General features: G+C 36.5%; 1 long non-coding RNA gene across 1 annotated transcript; it reads left to right on the top strand.

Moving 5' to 3' along the window:
* Positions 1–14794: 14794 nt before the first annotated feature.
* On the top strand, positions 14795–16428 carry LOC148692496 (uncharacterized). Its single transcript, XR_015954221.1, has 4 exons — positions 14795–15118; positions 15389–15430; positions 15745–15980; positions 16070–16428. It is a non-coding gene; the product is annotated as an uncharacterized LOC148692496 (long non-coding RNA).
* The last annotated feature ends 3066 nt before the right edge of the window (positions 16429–19494 follow it).

The raw sequence follows: 19494 nt of genomic DNA, 5'->3' as shown, positions 1-19494 counted from the left end.
TTGTTTTCAAGTACACTAGGAATGATTGGAAGCATGATACTGCTGTTTGCTCAAAGAAACTGTCGAAGGGGTGTCAATGGCGTGTTCATGTTGTTGTGCAACAACCTAATGGTTATTTTATCATTAAAAAAAAATTAAATAAAAGGCTTTATCCTTTTGTTTTTTCCTCTTTATTGGCTGCTAAGGTTCGTTCGAATCGTCTATCAAGGCAAAGGATGCTACGAGAGAAATGAATGAAAGTTATGGTCTTGATGAAATACCATACAACTTGGCGTGGTAAAGAGATTGCATATAACGAGGTTAATGGTGATGAGGCTCTCTTTTGGATATTTGGCTTGGTATCTTGATGAGTTTGTGTGTGCCAATGATAGATCTTTTTATGCACTATAACTTGATAATGATAGTAATAGGTTTGAAAGATTATTCATATCTTTTGGAGCTTGTGTTAAAAGATTCTGATGGTGTAGACCAATATTGTTCCTTGATGGTACTTTTTTTAAGGGAAAATATACTGGTACTATTCTTGGTTGTTGTGCTAAAAAATGCAAATAATGATAAGTTTTTTTAATTGTTATAAATTAAATATTTGTGATATTGTTTTGAATTTCAATATTTATTCATTTTGGAGAATCAGGTTATTCTTTTTTGTATAGATTTTGTTTATTAAAGTGCAGCATCAGTTTATTAATGTGCAACATAAGTTATTAATGTACAATGGATTATGAACCAGTTAATGGATTATGAATCAATTTATGGGTGGGGTGGGGGGTCGGTGGTTGGGGGAACCCCCATATACGTTGAAGAATTTCTACTTTTTGATTAGCATTTGTGTAGTATCAGTTTTACAAAAACTATTTGTCACGCCTCGATCCCGCCATACGTCCAGGATTGACACGTGACGTCATCAAATAACCATATATCTAACATACCTGCCTCCAAGATATGTGCCAAGCACATGCCATACCTTGGATTGCGTAGTAATTTTTTTTTGTACACTTTATGGCTGCATCTAACCTCCAGTTAGACTGCCTACGTACCCTTAATAGGTATCAAGCCATTCGTAGTTCGTCATTTCACTACACTCAAACATCCATCTCATAAATCGCTATGTCACAACAATATATCACAATGCATGCCATGCAATATGTCAAAGAACCAATGACGAAGCGCAATATTCTTCTCAAGCCACATTGATCAACTAAAATAATCATAATAATGATATCCATATCCAAAGTCATTCCACAATCCCGTTAATTAATCAATTCATGAATCAAAAATACATGATCGCATTTATTTGCATTAATCAATCAATGCGATAACTTATCATTTCATGAATTTAACTAAGGAACTCTATATAACTCCCTACTTGGATTATGAGTAATAAACATGGTAATTCTAATTTATGTTCACAAGATCTATTGTGGTTAATTCCCATTCACTTGAATCTAGGGTTCTAGACTAATCTTATGGGAATTAACAAAAGCAAGGATTCCAGACTACTCAACAGAAACCAACAACATCGGGTTCCAGACCACTCAACGGAACCAAAATACCAACCGGTTTCTCATACTCTACCCAGACTTGTCATATGTAAAATTAGTGCCTACATCAAGGGAATGATGCACTGGAAAATCAGAACTCGGTTAAACTACGAAACTCGGGTGAATGACAATAATACAAGTATGTGATATTCAATAAAAATAGACCATCGATCACAATCTATAAGTATCAAGTATAGAGTCATGCTTTATGATATCATAATCAAGTCACTGAAAACACCAAAGGAGTCACCTAGATATCCAACTGCTTTTCTAATTCAAACCACAAGATTCTCAAAAACCATCGTTCATATGTACATTAAAAACTAGGGCTAGAGGGTCGCAGTTTGGCCAAAGCCTACATAAGTAACTAAATAGGAAGTGCCCCCCCCCCCCCCCCCCCCCAACAAAAGCGGATTAACCAAGCAAAGCCACCCCTGAGAAAGTAACCAAGTAGGCAGTCACTCATACAGCTGTTAGGAAGTGATCACCTAATACAGATTAACCAAGTATGATCACTCCTAAGCATACATGGCCATAAGGATCGCCCAACGCGGATTAACCAAGTGCAATCCATGTATAATATGGTCCCCCAATGTGGATTAACCAAGTAGGACCACTAGTGACCCCCCAATGCGGATTAACCAAACATGGTCAAGATAATCAGGTAGGTAGTAACCCACCAACGCGGATTAACCAAGTAAAGTCACACCTACAGAACTATTAGGTAGTGATCACCCAACGCAGATTAACCAAGCATGATCACCCCTAAGTATAAATGGCCATAAGGATCGCCCAACGTAGATTAACCAAGCGCAATCCATATATAGTATGGTCCCCCAATGCGGATTAACCAAGAAGGACCACTAGTGACCCCCCCAAATGCGGATTAACCAAGCAGGGTCATAGTCTCCTACTAGCCCTCAATTTACAAAACATTTCAATATGCAATTCGAATCACTTTTCCACAAATATTTCCAATCCATGAATCAAATCACATTTAATAACAATAGATCGATGGTCAATTATAAAAGAATCACATTTTAACAAAAAAACACATTTATAAAACCATGTCATATCCACAAATGATATTAATATAAAGAATCGGGTAAACACCATATCACATATGTTAAAGTCACTCACTGAGACAAGTATGCAAAGCTTCATTGAGTCTCTAGTAATACTAATTTTAGTAATTCAAATGGTTCAAGACCTGTTGAGCAAACGTCAACGGTGGGTCCACACCCTAGCAATTTAATCTGGAAGATCCGCATATCATAATCTAGATCCGTAACTTCCTAAGGTCCACATTATGCTCAAAGAACAACATACTAAAATCTCATCATGATCCGACGGTCGGATCTCTGCGATTGCTAGAATTAGGTGGCAGGTAACAATTACTTTTACTAACTTAGAAATCTAATTTGGGAAGATCCGTACGTCAGATTCCCGATCTGTCAGCTCCAGTTATCCTCAAATATTATGTTCTATAACGCATTAGGATTTGGTGATTCAAATTTTGATCAAGTGATGTACCATAATGAAACTAGGTTCAAACAATCAAAACACTTCATACGGATATCAATTATGAATTCAAGGCATCTAACTGGACTTAGAAAGACATCGTCGGCCCATTGGCCATGCGCTGCCGCAAGTTGCGGTCGGCCGCCCCACTCGCTGGAAAATTCAACTATTTTCAAAAATTACCAAATTTTACAGGAAAATAGATCTCTGTGAGTGGAACATGTTTCATACTTGTGGCCAAGTCCAATTTGATTGGGAAAAGCTCCAATTGCCCTTGAACCTGCCAGAAAACCTAAAAATGGGTGTTCCTCGATTCATCACCAAAACGAACTTCGACACCTCATCCAATGCTTGGGCCTTGCTCTAGGGGTTGAGGGGAGTCTATTGATGGTGGTGATCGATGGTAATCATTGTCGGAATCACTATAACATGAGAAAACTCGCTAGAAAACCTTTGGCACTTTGTGGCTTCAAACTAGAAAAGTGGAAAAGAAAAATGGAAATCTAACACTACAGGGATGTAGAAATCGTCAAGAGCTTTCCATGGACACCAAGATCACCAAAAACGGAAGTCGGATAAAGGAGATATGGCCGGGTAAAAAATGACCCAACTCGGGTCTCTTTCCTTTCCCCTCCTTGCTCTCCCTTCTGATTGGGTTGCTCCTCCCCTTTTCTCTCCCGCACTCTCTCATTTCTCCCTTGCTGCCACTTGGCAGCTTCTAAACGTTTATTTATTTATTTCCTAACGACTAAAACGTCTCTAATTTCTTCGTTATAACTCCATTTCACGAACAGTTTACGCCTACGCGTTCGTGAGATCGAGCTCTATTTGAAAATATAAATTATGACCTTGAAAGGTCTACGGAATTTAAATATTTAATTTCGAAACTTCAACCCTCATAACTAGTTTAATTAAAACCTAAATTCAAATAAATTAATATAAATTCCCGAAAAATAATATAAAATCTCAATAATACAAATATGTAGATTATAACAGTGAAATCCAGGAACAGGATTTCACACTATTAATGACTCAATTTATTCACCATCGCAAAAGTGAATTATAACAATGCAATTTTAAACTTCAAAGTTCATAACAATTTAAATGTTAGAAGTCCAGCTCAAACTTCAAGATGATTTTTGGTTGTCATTTTCTTCAGTTGCTTGTTTTTCCACCTCAAACTTCATGCTCTAGCTTAAGCGATGATGTATTATTTGAGATGCAATATCGTAGCGTAGACAGTTGACTTCCTGCTTGGTCAATGACTTTTTCATTTGTTCGCCTTTTGCTATTGTTCGTATGTAGTACAGTATATAAACACCATAATCATCTCTGTAAAATAAGTTTTGCATAACTAGCATGCAACATCAATTTTAACAGAATTAGTATGCAGGATTAGTTAAAGCAGAATAAGTATAGAACTTGAATTATGGAAGAATATGTAGCTTCAGTATGCAGCATTAGTTATAGCAGAATAAGTATACAACTTGAGTTATTGAAGAATGTAACCAAGAACAGTAATTCAATTAAAACAATCAAAACACACTATTATACTTATGAGCCAAGCTGGATTAGACAGTGTTTATCTTCATCCATGTCAAAAGTTGCATTTGTAAGGCTTATTCACATGTAGTCATTTGTTGTTTTTTCTCTTTCATTCAATGGCAAATGGAATAACCTGTATCTGTTGTTGTACCATTCTTTAATCATTTTGACCTATATACAAATTAAGCATAGGTTTGAAAAATGTATAGGAAATCATTGAAAAAATAAGCGATACTAAATTTAGACTTACCACTTTATATGCATTGTCATTGTGCATGTTTGTTTCATCTTCTTGAAGGTTTTTTTTTTTTTTTTGTTAGAGTTGCAAAAATTGAAACGCATCTCCTTTATGTCGAATACAAGCAGTGTGTAGTATTCATGATTTAGAAGGGGTATAAAGATTTTTCGCGCAACTTACATTTGTTCATTTGATTGTTCCCCAAATTGTGCTTTATTGTTTTCATCCTTGGTGAAGTTCATCTGTTTATCCAAAATATAATCAGTATATGGACAATTAGGATTAGTAAGCAACATCAATTAGTAATTAGCATCAGTTATAGCAGAATCATATGGAACATCAGTATGAATCATCAGTGTGGAACATGTGTATGAAACATCAGTATGCAGGATCAAGCAGTTTCAATGACATTCAATAGTTTTTATAAATTACAAAGAGAATGACCGAGAAGTAGAAGTTTGATGATCCAAATTACTTTCTTATTCTTTGAGAATGTAGTTGTGTGCATCAATCACAGTATTTGTAACTCATCTCCAAAAAATCCATCCATATATTTTTTTCATCACAATATTGTCATAGTACCTGAACTCATTTGTAGTTGATGACCAATATATGTCCTTGAAATACAATATATATAGAAATATGTTAATTTAGAATCAAATTTGGAAGTATAACAGAAATTATAGATTTAGTTGTAAATTTTCTTACACTGGTGCTTTTTCCCAGAAAAGGTTGATGGTTTTTTTGTCCATTGGGGTTAGGAGGAAGTATGCTGGATGACATTTCCTCTCATTTCATTTTCTTGTTTTCTTCATGGCAATGTAATGGAAATGCATCTCTTTTTTTTTTTTTTGGCTTTTTGCTTGATGCGTCGGACCATTGTTCGAGTTTGAGGTTGAGGTTGAACAAGTGTTTAAGATTTTGTTGGTACTTTTTTTGGAGTTTGTAGAACCTGTTTTGACTGCATATTTACCTCTTGATTAGAAGCAATTACGATTTTGTCCGCAGAGTTAACAAGTTCGCTTTCTGTTGTAGAATCAATATCATAAGCTTGATGAACAAGTTCCTCACATTTCTAAACTTTTTCTGTTTCAACCTCATTAATGAAACACAAGTTCTTGTTTAACTCAGTAATTTCTTCTTGTTGCTTCTTTACCATTTCATCTAGATAAATCTTCTCAGCTTTTAGAACTTGAAATTTCTCTTTTAATTTTTCCATTTTTTCCTTGTTGATTGCATTAAGTTCACACTGCTTCTTGTAGGACTTTTTTTGCTGCCATTCAAGATATTTATTCTCCTTTAGCAGTCCCTTGCTCTTTTCTTGCAATTCATTCTTTTCTCTCCCCATTTTTTGTTGTTCTAGTGCAGTGTTCTTCTCCAATTTTCTCAATCACATAATTCTTGAAGTGGCATGTGTTGATAACATTATTCATTTGAAGTTGAAGTTTTGCCTTCATTTTCCAATGCTATGCATGATTTGTTTGGCTTTGCGAGAGCTCTTATTGTATTAATTCTTCCTCTGAATTTTCACATTCCCATTTTTCTTCACCCATATGTGGAGCAAGAAGCTATTCATAGAATGTTGGTTCCTTGTCTTGATTGCCGACTCATCGGGGTAAACTGGCAGTTGAGTAACAGATGCTACATTTGCTTGTTGCTCATTAGTTTGAATTGGCAGTGGAGGGACTGATTCTGGATTTGCTTCTTGTTCCTGATGGTGAATTGGGATTTAAGGAACTGATTATGCATTTGTTTTTGCTTGTTCATGATGTTGCACTAGCATCTAAAGACATTCTTGAATTGAGGTGTTTTGAGCCACTTTTTTGCAATGTCTTTTCTTCCACTTAAGGAACTGATTCTTAGATTGAGGTGAAACCTCTTTTTGAATTGCCTCTTCTTTCACTAGAGGAATTGATTATTCAATTGAGGTACTTGGATTCTCTTTTTGTACTGCCTATTCTATATGAAAATTAACCACATTACTGATCACCCTATCAATTTTAGTTGCGTCCATGTCTATGATGTTTGCATTTCTTTCTTCACTTTCAATAGTTGGATGGGCAGAATCATGTGCAACATCTTGGTCATCTTGGACTTGCTCATTTGAAATTTGGGTGCCAAATATACTCTGACTATCAACCAATGTGTCAAAGTCTTGATAGTATGCAAAATCAACTTGAAGAATTAGTTTGCAAATTTACTTATTGTATTATTAGATTCCATCCTTTCATATACCAGAATTAGTATGCATTATTACTTTTATACAAAGAATTAATATACAGCAACAATTGCATCAGGTTTATTATGTAGCATCAGTTATCGAATATAATCACAAAGCTTCAGTTTATAGCAGAATAATCATGCAACATCAGTTATAGCATAAATCAAGAATACGAATCAAATTTTATTATTCATCATTTTAGTTATACAATATTTAGCATGCATCATTGCTTTTATATTAGAATTAGTATCTAGCATCAGTTATAAAATAATTAGCATGCATCATTTACTTATACCAAATTTAGTATGTTACATCAGTTATACCAGAATTAGGATGCAACATCATTTATACCAGAATCAACATGCAACATTAGTTACACCACAATCATTCAGTTGATGACATTTAATATTTTATGCAAACTCATCAGTTTATATTAAACATTCCAAAATATCTGAAACTGTTGTTTCATCATCATTCTCTTCTTGTTGTTGAGCATCATTTATCTCATCATTATCATTTTCATTTTGAGCATTAATTTTTACCATCCCATATGATATGGTTCTTTCATCATCATCATCATCTTTTTTTTCAGTAACTTGATCATCTTATAGAGGTTGTGCAGGTCCCCTTACATTTTGATCTTCTTCAGGTTCTTCATGTTCAAGCACCAAATTTTTTGCTGCTTTATCTTTCTTTGCTTTTGGATCATTCTTGACTACTTGCTTTGACCCTAATACGGTTCGATCTTCTTCATGTTCTGCATGTTCAAGCACTAATTTTTTTTTTCTCTTTAGCTTTCATAGCTTTTGGCTCCTTCTTGGCTACTTATTTTTCTAATTTCCTCTTTTGATGCAGGTGGAGGATTGACAAAGTCATATTCATCATCATCTTTTGATCCTTGTTCAACTGAATCCTCAATTGGTTTTTCATTGTCCATCTGTGAAAGTTTTAAGAGGTAGTTTTTTGATACCTTGTTTGAAAACAACACACAACAGGTATATGCATAATCACACATGCATAATCAGTTTTACACAAATATAAACTATATTTTAACTTTTTTTTTTATGATTTTTGTTGACACTGTTTGTTTTTTATACTTGTTTTTTTTCCTAAAAAAATGCAGAATCATGTTTTACACAAAAGTACATGCATCATCAGTTTTATCTCCAAATTTTCATTTGCTTATTTATAGATTTTTTCAGGGTAAATTATATTTTACCCCCTCAAGTTTGAGTGCAACGGTAACCTCATACAACATCTTTAAAATATTTCAATCTCATACATTACTTATTATTTTATTTCAATTTCATATAACCATTAAAAAATTTGTTAAGTTGATCGTTAAGTGATGACGTGACAAATGAATGGCCTATTTTTTACTAACGTGGCAGTCTATCTAAATAAAAAAAATTAGTTATAAAGTAAATTAAAAAAATTGGGCCCTCATCTTCTTCGTTCACCCATCTCTCATTTCTCTTCAACTCATCCATCATTTTCCCAAATTTAATTGGGCTTTTCGTGACGGCATAGTGGGTATCTAAAGAAATCAAGACTCATCGACCCTCGCATCAGGACTTCTTGTTGGGTCTGTGTACATTGCACCAATTTCTCCAATTTCTAGTTTTCTGGCGCCACCAGAAGACCCCCTTCATCATCGGTGGACTCTATAGTCACAACCCCAAAAACAACCACCCTTGCAATTATGGCTCATCAAGTACGGACACATACTCTAGAATATTTTTTCCCATTCTACCCTCTGCCATTTTTCCCATTACCCAGAATTTCTCACCTCTCTTTGTTTTCCACTTTCTTTCCCTTGCTCATACCTGTTTGCTAAATGGGTTTTCTTCTCCGGGTCCGATAGTATGGACCATGCTTTCTTAACGAGCCATAAAGCCTCCTGAGAGAAAGTGAACTGGTTTTTTCCATGTTCCAAAAGGGTCCTGAGTTTCTCGAATTGGGCCAGTATGAGTCGGGTTTGCAAGTCGGGTCGGGCCATTTGGAGAATGAAGTACCAATCAGGTGGGATTTGGCGGATGGTGGCGAGGAGGACGTCAACAAATTTGTGGCGCTCAATCAGGTGTGGAGAAGATCGCCAAGGATGAGCCCTCCTAAAATGGGTCGATTGTATTTGATTTGATGGCCACGTACAATAATTAAGAGGGGGAGAGGTGGGTGAGGATGGGCATGCTGCGCTGTTCTCTTCAACTCCCTCCGCCTTTCAATTTCTATCACCACGAGTTCTGCTTCTGAAAAATAGATTGCTAGTTTTTTAAAATAGAGGAGCAAATGAGTGGAGAGATTGAAGAGAGAAAATGGGTGAGACCCAATTTGTTTTAATTCAGTTTTTAAGCAATTTATTTAATATTTAATTATATTTATTGCCAAGTTATCATAGCAGGTGGGTTTAATAAATGCCACGTCATCACTTAATAGTCAAATTAACGGATTAACTAACGTATGTTTGAAATTGCAATGAAATAATAATGAAAATATGAGATTGAAATATTTTAAAGATGTTGTAAGAAGTTGATACTGCACCCAAACTTGAGGGGGTTAAGTGTAATTTACCCATTTTTTCATGAAGAACTGACAAATCTCACTTGACTGCTATTGGCAAGCGTTTCTCATTTCCTTATATTGGTTTGATGATTTGGCTGTGATCACAAATCCAATATCGTAGACAAAGTAAATGATTTTTTTATTAGAGATTGTGTGACATCCCGTCCCGGAAATATCGGAAACGTACGTGTGAATTACAACTTTGCCCCTAATTCGTTTCGTTATGTTTTTGGTTGCTTGGTGTGGTGTTGGCAGGTGCTGGGCCACACACACTCACTGTCTCTATCCCTTTCTCTGTCTCTTCCCTGTTTCTCTCTCCCGAGCTCCCTGTTTTATTCTTCTTCCTTCGAACTCGTATGGACACACACACAACTACACTAAATCATCACAGATCGAGGAGACTAAGAGCACAGTCGAGATCGTGAAGTTCGTGGGAGCACAATCGTACCATTTTCAGGTAAGAAATCCGTCGTTTTCACGTCGATTCGACAATGGCATATTTGTGTACTGTTCATGCAAACATTAATATAGCACGTTTTTGGAATTTTGAAGCTCGTAGATGTCTTAGTGAGGTTCCCAGGAGTCCCGGAGTAACTCGTTGGACAAATTTGGACGTCGGAATAGCCTGGTTCGAAGTTGGCCGGTTTTGGTTTGTGTGGACAGGTATGATCTTGTGGTTTTTAGCCCTTAAAACTTGTATGGACGTGTTCTACTAGTCTAGGGCTTCATTTTGGTTCAAGAATCACGAAAAATGGTGGAGAAACGAGTGAGAAAACGTAGATTGCAGGTTTTTCCAGTTTCTAGCGCCGGCGACGTCGCCGGAGAAGGTGACGGAATATTCCTGACGCCGTTAACGGAATCTGTCAAAACTGACGGAATATTCCTAACGGCGTCAGTTGACGCCGTCAGCGTGCCAGGCACGCGTGGCCGGCGCGTGGGGGCGCGTGCGGCGGTGGAAAATTTTTCTAAAAATATGGTTGTGTTCTTGAGGTTGTGTAGAGCACGTTGGTATATTCATTTGTCCAATTTAAGCAATGTATGAGAAGTTATTACGAGAAGTTGGTTATGTGCTTTTAAATTGACGTTTTTATAGTTATTTCGCATATAGGTGATACGTATCCCGAGGACGAGCGTGGTCACTCGAGACAGGGGGGCTACGACCCTTCCACATACCAGTGAGTGGGCTTTTGGTTTTCCGTATATACCTATATACTATATTTTCCCAGAAATTTAATTAATGTTTATTACTTATGCCATGCGTCACATTATCATTATTCATGCATCGATGGTTATGTTAGTAGTTGCATATATATATATACATATGCATATTTAGCGCTGTGGACGCACAGGTAAGTGCCAGGTAAGTGGTATTCATGTTTACATTCAGTAGTGGTTTGAGATGCTTAGAGAGCTCATAATCTGCACCCCCGGTGTTAGTGCTCCCGCCCAGAGTAGGGCACAATCCTTCACGTGATGTTCACCTCCCGCACCACACGCTCAGCTTGGATCCAAGTTAGGTGCACAGTCCTGCCGTACAGACCACTTTAGGTGGTTCCGACTCGTAGGTGACCCGCGATTATTCGCACAGCCTTCATGTGATCGTAGCACTAGAGCGTATATATATGTTACACCCAGGCCTGTCGTACAGACCACTTTAGGTGGTTCCGACTCGTGGGCAGGTTCAGTTATTGAGTTTGAGATTTGAGCTCTATATGCAGCCGTACAGGTCACGTTAGGTGACTCCGGCTGCCAGATTATATGTTATGATCATGATTTATACCTGAGCACTTGCATTTCCATTATGAGATTTTGACATGGCATATCCCTGAGCATGTTTGGCATATCTATACATACGTATATATGTTATTTTCTGGGAAGTATATAGGTTTTACGGCGAGGGGTTAGAAAGTATTTCTAAAAATGGTTTTCGAAAGCTTTGTTTTTGCCCACTCACGCTTTTGTTTTGCGCCCCTCCAGGTTCTAGTGGTCTAGCAGGTTCGGTGGTTTCCTAGAGGGCGTCCCGGCATTTCTGACAGACACTCACCATTGTAGGGTCACCTTCGGGTGTACTATTGTTGCATCTTTTCTTTTGGACTGTTGTAGCCTTGCTCTGAACTTAGCGTCTCACTTACGCTAGCACTTGTTTTAGTACTTTGTATGCTAGTTTTTAATTATTCGTACTTTTTATATTACTATTTTATTAGCTTCCGTACGTGCACATGGCTACGTCACCTCCGGGTGATGGCCAGCACGCCCTGATCTCGGTCGGGGTGTGTCAGATTGATCCCCTGAACTATTTTTTTTGGTAAATTAACTCCTGAACTATTTGAAATTAGCCAATTAACCCCTTGTTGGTAGATTTCATTCACTATTTCATTAAATTGACGGGCAAATTAGTCTTTTCATCATTAATTCTTACTTGTCAACTATAACCGCCAATCAAATTATGACATATGGACACAAAATAATGTGTAATGACAATGAGAAATGTACGTAAACGTTCGATTTTTTTATGTTTTCTTAATATGCTATATGTTTTGCACATTATTTTGTGTCAATATGTTATAATTTTATTGGTGGTTATCATTAACAAATAAGAATTGATGAAATGACTAATTTGGGCTTGAATTTGATGGAATGATAAGTGGAATCTTACGTCAAGAGGTTAATTGGCTGATTTTAAATAGTTCAGGGGGTTAATTTACTAAAACAATAGTTCAAGGGGTCAATTTCAACTGGGTAGTAGTTCAGGGGGTAAAACTGCATTTTACCCTTTGTAAAATAACACAAAAAGGTTTTTTTTTTTTTTTTTTTTTTTTTTTTTTTTTTTTTTTTTTTTAATTAGTTTTTGTTTGCTTACCATGAAAAGTACAATAGCACCACTGACGGTTGGTTGTTTATCTCTTTTCTTCTTCTGTGCTCTATCAATTGATTTCATCAAGTATCTTGCTGTTTCTTTGGCCCAGTTGTACTGTTTTATGTTATCAATGGAGGTACAATTCTTGGCCAAACTTCAAGGGAGTTTGCCTGCTGAGCTCCTAAGCAAATTTGTGTTAAGCAAAAATAGAATTATAAGGCAGGCCGCATCTTCATTTTCTTCTTTTGTCCCAGTATCAAATGCAACTTGAATTGCGTGTGGAATTTCTTTTCTACTGATTCTTGCCATTTTTTAGAAGTATTTATCAACATGTCTAGTTTCTTTCAACTTTAGGATTCTTGTGTTTATTGTTGACTGAGGGGCTTCTCTACCTCGGTTTGGGATCCCAAATATGCGTTGAACATCATCAGCATTTACTTGGCTATATCCATCTTTGAATTTGAACATTCATTTTTCAATGTCATACCATTTCACAATATCTAGGACATCCCAGTTTGATTTCTTCATTTGTAATTCACCTTTTACTTTTGCTTTCACAAGTTTCCCAAAAGGTGACTTATATATGAATGCCAAGACTTTTGGTTTTTCATCAAAATTTGGCTTGAGCTCTTGTATTAATTTTGTAAAGGCCATGATATTCAGTCTTATTTGAGCATAGTTCTCGTCTATTGCCGGACGTTTTGCAACATGAGGTTTTTGAGCCGATTTCTTTCTGGTTGATGAATGCTTTTCTTTTGGCGGCATCTTCATTAAAAAAAAAAAACTGATAATAAGTATAATTTTTAATCAAATAATATGAAGTTATATAAATGACAAACTAGATGCTAAAGACAGATGTAGTATCACTTAGCACAAGGTAGATGCATCATCACCTAGCACACAAGCTAGTTGCAGCATCACTTAGCAAACAAGGTAAATGCAACATCACTTAGCAAAAAAGGTAGATGCAGAATTGGTTATTAACGCACAAGGTAGATGCATATTCCTTTTTTTAACATAATATATTTATGTGCAGAATTAATTTACAAACAAAAAGTAGTACCATAGTTAATTTACAGACAACAGGCAGGTGCAACATCAGTTCACATAAAAAGTGTAGCATCGATACAAAATGCAGCATCTGTGACAAAGTGCATCATCAAGCGAGACGGTTAATGTTTTTACTCACAAAATTTAGACGCATAATCATTTTTTTCCAGATGTTGTTGAAGAATTAGTATACATATAAACTAAAAAAAGTGAAATAGAACATCTAAAACATCGAAATTGTTTTTTCTCGAACTAGAACACTAAATTTTTTGTAAAATCAAGTGCTAAAACACTTGATAATGCATGCATGTGTTTTCTTTTTTTACAGTTTTCGAAAGTGTCTTTTGCGAAAACAAGTGCAAAAACACTTAATAATGCATCCAAAACTTGATAATGCATTCCTTTTTGTCAAAATTCAAAAGATAATAATGCAAAAGAATGATTTGGAGTAGTAGAATACCTTTGAAACACTGATCTTCTGGAAATCGAGCTGAACCTGTGTATCGCTTACTGAAAATCTGTTTTGAAAGTATCGAAATCTATGGAGATTTTAGGGTTTTTTCTGGGGAAGTTTTTTTTTGCATGAGAGAGTTTTTGAAATGATTCTTTTGTGGGCAGATGAAAGAAAGAAAAAACCATCAGTTCGCGGTATTGAATAGGGCATACAATCTGTTTTTATGATTTTTTGTCGTGTACTGGTTAACGTGGCCGTTTATTAACGGTTATAGACAAGGGGCATGGGTCGTAATTTACTCGGTTTGTTTCTTTTTGGATTGGGCTTGGTTTTGTGTTGTTTTGGGTTTTTTGTCCCTCCTTGAAATGTTTTAAAAGATGTAGAGTTGTGTGAAATATGGTATATATATATTTTCTCTATAAGTAAGGCTTCCTCATAAAAATTGAGATTAACCTATTTACATGAAATTTAAACTTAGGAATTCGAGGCTCCAAATTCTGAACTTTTTTTTCACGCGAAAATTCTAAATTTATATGTTTATGAATTCAAATAAGAAAATTTGAGCACATCTATTTATAAATTATAACTATTGTTAAAATTTCAAGTTTATTTCTCTCATCCATATATAATGCTAAAGATTAAAAATGAAGAAAAACCAATAAAAATAACTTTAAAACTTTGAATCTTAACAAAAAAAAAAGCTATATACTAAAACTTTATTTAATGGTTACGACAAATTTAACGCCAAATCAGCCCAATAAAACTGGCCCAGCAGTGAGTCTTCGATTTTACCCCGACTATAATACCTTCCCCCATTTCTTTAGTCCGTTATCCTTTTTATCGCTCTGCTATTTTCTCATTTTATAAGTCCGATATGATCGTGGACGACGGCGAGGGCGCCACCCTCGTGATCCACAAGGAAGTCAAGGACGAGGAAGAGTTCGAGAAGTTCGGGACGATCCCAACCAGTCTTCCACCGATAACCAAGAGTTCCAGATGGTTCTGACCATCATAAGAGATGGCTTCGAGAAGTTCGGGACGACGATCACAACCAGTCTTCCATCGATAACCAGGAGTTCCAGATGGTTCTAACCATTATCAGAGATGGCTTGAAGATCGATTGCAAGAGGTACCAGAAGATGGACAAAATTTGGGGTTTTGCCATCAAATCTCTTATATTATTTAGAATTGAGTTTTTTGTGATCTTGGATTCATAGAATCAAATTAACCGAGATTTGTATGAATGACTGTGTTCTTATTTGAGGTTAAGAGGAGGCTGAGATGGTGCTGATTGCTGATTTCCTTAAATTAGAAGCTTTTTATTAAGTTTTTGTTGATTATTTTTTCATTTTTTTCAATTTTTCTTGCATTTTTTCTCTCTCTCTGCTGAGTGATTCAGTTGGACATAGGGACACAATAAAGGACAAAGAGCAGAACCCAGGTGCCATCTCTCTCTCTTTCTCTTTTTCTCTCTCTGCTTTGTTTCATTTTTTACTTTAATTTTATTGTTTATTGTTCATATAGTTGTCGAGGAAGTTATGCAATTATAAATTTAATGAACAATTTGTATATTCTATTAGTTATGTAACTTATTGTTTTCTTTTGTTATTACTGAATAATTTTCTTAGGGAAATTTAGTTCCTGGTGGAATTGATTGAATGAATTGATGACCTATGAAAGAAATCACAATTTTTGCAAAATTAACTACATTCTAATTTATGTGAACATAATAATTGTGGTTGTTAACTTGAGCAGCAGGGCTTGCTCAATTCATAATTGAGGGTCAGCAAGATGATGGGGCGGAGCCCGCTAAGGAAAGTTCTACACCGTCGATGTTTGTGAATTCGAACCAATGAGGGAGGAACAAGTGCACAATGCTGTGAAATTCCCCTCACACCCGAAAGTTAGGGGCTCTCTCTTGTTGTTTAAAGACGGTCTTTTCTCGAAAAGAAGGGTCTCATAAAAGAAGAGAAGTGTTTCGGTGTGTGCCTGTAAGTGAATTGATTATTGGTGTTCAAGCTAATTGTTAATTTAATTCTCAACGGTTTCGTGTTTGACATTGTTTGTTTGTAAATTGCAGGACCCAACTGGTATTTTGGATTTGAAGTGAGTTTTTGTTTCTATTTTTTGCATCGTGTGGAGTTTCATGTTCAGGTGCACACTTGTGTATATCATTGAGCCATTTAGGCAATTAATTTGGTTTAAGAGAGAAATCGATCACTTGGAGTCGAATTGTGAAAACCCATTTTGTACATTTTTGTAGAACATGTTTTAGTCTGACCTTGATTCAGGTAGCGGGTTGACTGAAGAGTCATCAACCATTCATGTGGGTATGAAATTTTGATTAGGTTGAAGATCTTGTACACCGTATCATATTAATAGGGAACATAATATCGGTAGACATTGAAAGTTAATCATTTTTTTTTTAATTGTAAGTTCTTTGCCCTTGTTCATATTTCATCCTGAATATGCAGACTCTTATATCTTCCTTTTTCCTATATAGCATGTGTATTGAAGCATTGATGAGCTTGTTCTTATATCGTCGGGTGTTTGAAAGGTTCACTAAACCATTGTGTGTTCTACTTGAAAATTACGATGGCGCAAATTTGTTATTGGTGGAAAATTTAGGAGGAATTTATGTCTAGTTCCTGAAGTTTTCTTGTAGTTACATCAAATGATTTATGAGCCTGTGAGCGGCCCCTAGTTTAGTTTGCAAAGGTGAATCAAGAAATAGACAATGAAATCCCTTGTCCATTTTTTAATTCTAAACATGGGCACTAGTACAAACCCACCATGTAGTAACCTACGAAAAAGTATTTTCTCTTCATCCACATAAATTAAATATCGAAATTATTCTAACTCTGAACTTTCCTATGCTTGTGGATACATATATGCACATAATGGATCTCTAATCTAATAAGAAATCATATCAAATAAGAGGGCATTGACCACGCGAAGGCCACGACTGCCTACGACAAGAAGATCTACATGTATCGTACAAATTCTTCTCTTACCACATACATAATGCAACTTTGAGCTGAACGGTTGGGAAAAAACTATGAACAATGGCCATCATCACCTTAACAAAACACTATGGTATCGTTTGACAGCTCGGACTATACTGACTATTTTTGTCAGATAGGATAAATAGCCATCGAATAATACTAACTAAATTAGTCGGGCGTTTGGTGAAGTACTGGACTAATGATCGTATTATTTATACTCTGTATGGTACTATTGACCCTAAAAATTACAAAGCCTACGTAGCGCGCATGCTGAGTAACTAATAAGCTAACTACGTCATTCGGTTGAATGCGGGGTGTGCCAACTCATCGGCTGAGCTCGGCTGACGAGTAAAATTTGTTGATGTTGCGTTGAGCGCATTGCTGACTTCTTGATCTTGCGATTGCGGCCGAGGAAGGAACAAATCTCGGCCTTTGGATTCTCGAGCCTAAAGATAAGACTGCTAGTTCTGCGAAGTTCAATATCAAATTCGGCTCTCAAGGTGCCGAATGTAATAACTTGGTAACACCTCACTTCTGCCAATAAGGATTCGAAAATCCTTCTCGACCGAGACTTGGATAGGTAACCAGTCGGCCTCGACGCAGTGCTGTTTATCCAAACTAAAGGTGCTTCGGGAACTGCTGATTCTACGGCAACAATACTGTTTATCCAAACTGAAAATGTTCGTCGGTTGCCTTCACAGTGCTATTTATCCAACCTGAAGATGTGTCGGCGGAAAAAGAAAATAAAAAATCTCAAGATGTTTGAGAGGTTTTGCGTAGAGCAATTGTGTGTTGAATTGGAGGTCCTTTTACGTTGCATGCCGCTTGGTATTTATAGAGATATGCATGCCCAAGTCGCGAAAACCAATTCCATTCACACTGTGACTCTGAGTCTTCATTGGTTGCTAACCCTACGTCTTATCAATCAAGACTTGCCGTCATCTGCAACCCAATGCAATCTTGTTTTGACTAGATTATCGGCATAATTCTAAGAATATCCAGCAATACTTTTTATTCCACCATCATAACCCTTATCCATGCATAATAAACTTCTGACAAATACCACATGCATGCATGATAACCATGCATCCAACAACTCTAATCAAACCTTCAGCCGTAACCATGCATGGCTGGCCAAATCCAAGCACACATAGATGACCAACTCCAATCTGGCATCCTCATCTTGCACTAATATCTATGCCAATTCGTATCCATCTACCAACACTGCAGTAATGTATTAGGACTCTTTATAAAATACTCTGATGCTTTAATCCTCCGCACGTCTAAATTCCAAGAACCCCAAATCAACTTGAACTGTACCGCTTGCTTAGAAATATAATTTGCATCATATCTATCCCATTTAAGAATATTCCAAGATAATTCATTTTAAAGAAAATAATTATTATGATAAAAACCATAATATTATTCGTTAACAAAATTATCTTCACTTTTCCATCCGACGATCGGAAGTTATGCTCACTCAACGGTCTTGATTGCTCGGATCAATGGTGTAATTTTCAGCCCAAACATTGCCCCCCAATTTCCTTGAACTTCGGCTTGTAAGCCGAATGGTTAAGGAAATTTATCAATTGAACTAATGTCGACAACAAATGGCTTTGTGAAAACCAAGGCCATAAAAATTTAAATATTGGCCCAACTCTTTTCCACGGAATGGCCTCTCATAATCTCTTTTTAGTGATAGGCTACTCTGACACACCTAAAGGAAATTAAGCCTTAGAAATTTCTGATGTTCAAAAATAGGTAATTTCCATACCTCCAACCTTATTGTGGGGTCCCAACCTGGCTTTCATCAATGGCCATGTCGAGTACACCACTTGTCCCTTCCATGCACATGTATACATGCATGCATTCTATTTAATGTAGAAAATGAGGGAGCTGCCGAGGTCGAGAAAAATTGGGTCGAGGTTGGGCAACAAACCATTCTGGGCAGCTTCTTGGCAGCTCGGCTTATCACCAATTAAAGTCGAATGATTAAGGAAATTAAGTCTCTCCAACCACCCAGGAGTACTTCGATCGTCATTCGGCTACCATTATCTCTATACACGGCTCGACAGAGACTTCTCTACCATAAACCTTATTATTTATAGTATCTGTTTATCAGGCCGAGAACCAACAAAATAAACTGCTTTGAAGTGTCTCCACAGATAGTCGAAGTCACATCAATAACTTGCCGAATACATCAGCCAAATATACTAGCCGAATATACCAGTTGAAGAGCTGCCATTGAAATTTTTTATTTTACCAATTGATTACTCGGCGCTCGACGGTGTAATTTTGGTCGTGCGCCATGCATTGTCCACCGAATGTACCGAAGCATCATGCCGAGTAGGCCACCATGTCAAATCAAAAATCAATTCTTAATGGGGCATAACATCTCCACCGAGCATGCAAATAAAATCTGGTCACTGAGTACAAACAGAACTCGGCAAAAACAAACTGCCAGTAAGCCATTCCAGAATTTTCCATAGCTCACTAGCTC

Source organism: Pyrus communis, chromosome 12 (genome assembly GCF_041283825.1).
Source record: "Pyrus communis isolate YQ-2024b chromosome 12, ASM4128382v1, whole genome shotgun sequence".
Classification (NCBI taxonomy): domain Eukaryota; kingdom Viridiplantae; phylum Streptophyta; class Magnoliopsida; order Rosales; family Rosaceae; genus Pyrus; species Pyrus communis.
Note: the sequence above shows the minus strand (reverse complement) of the source record. Positions and strands in the feature narration are given on the sequence as shown.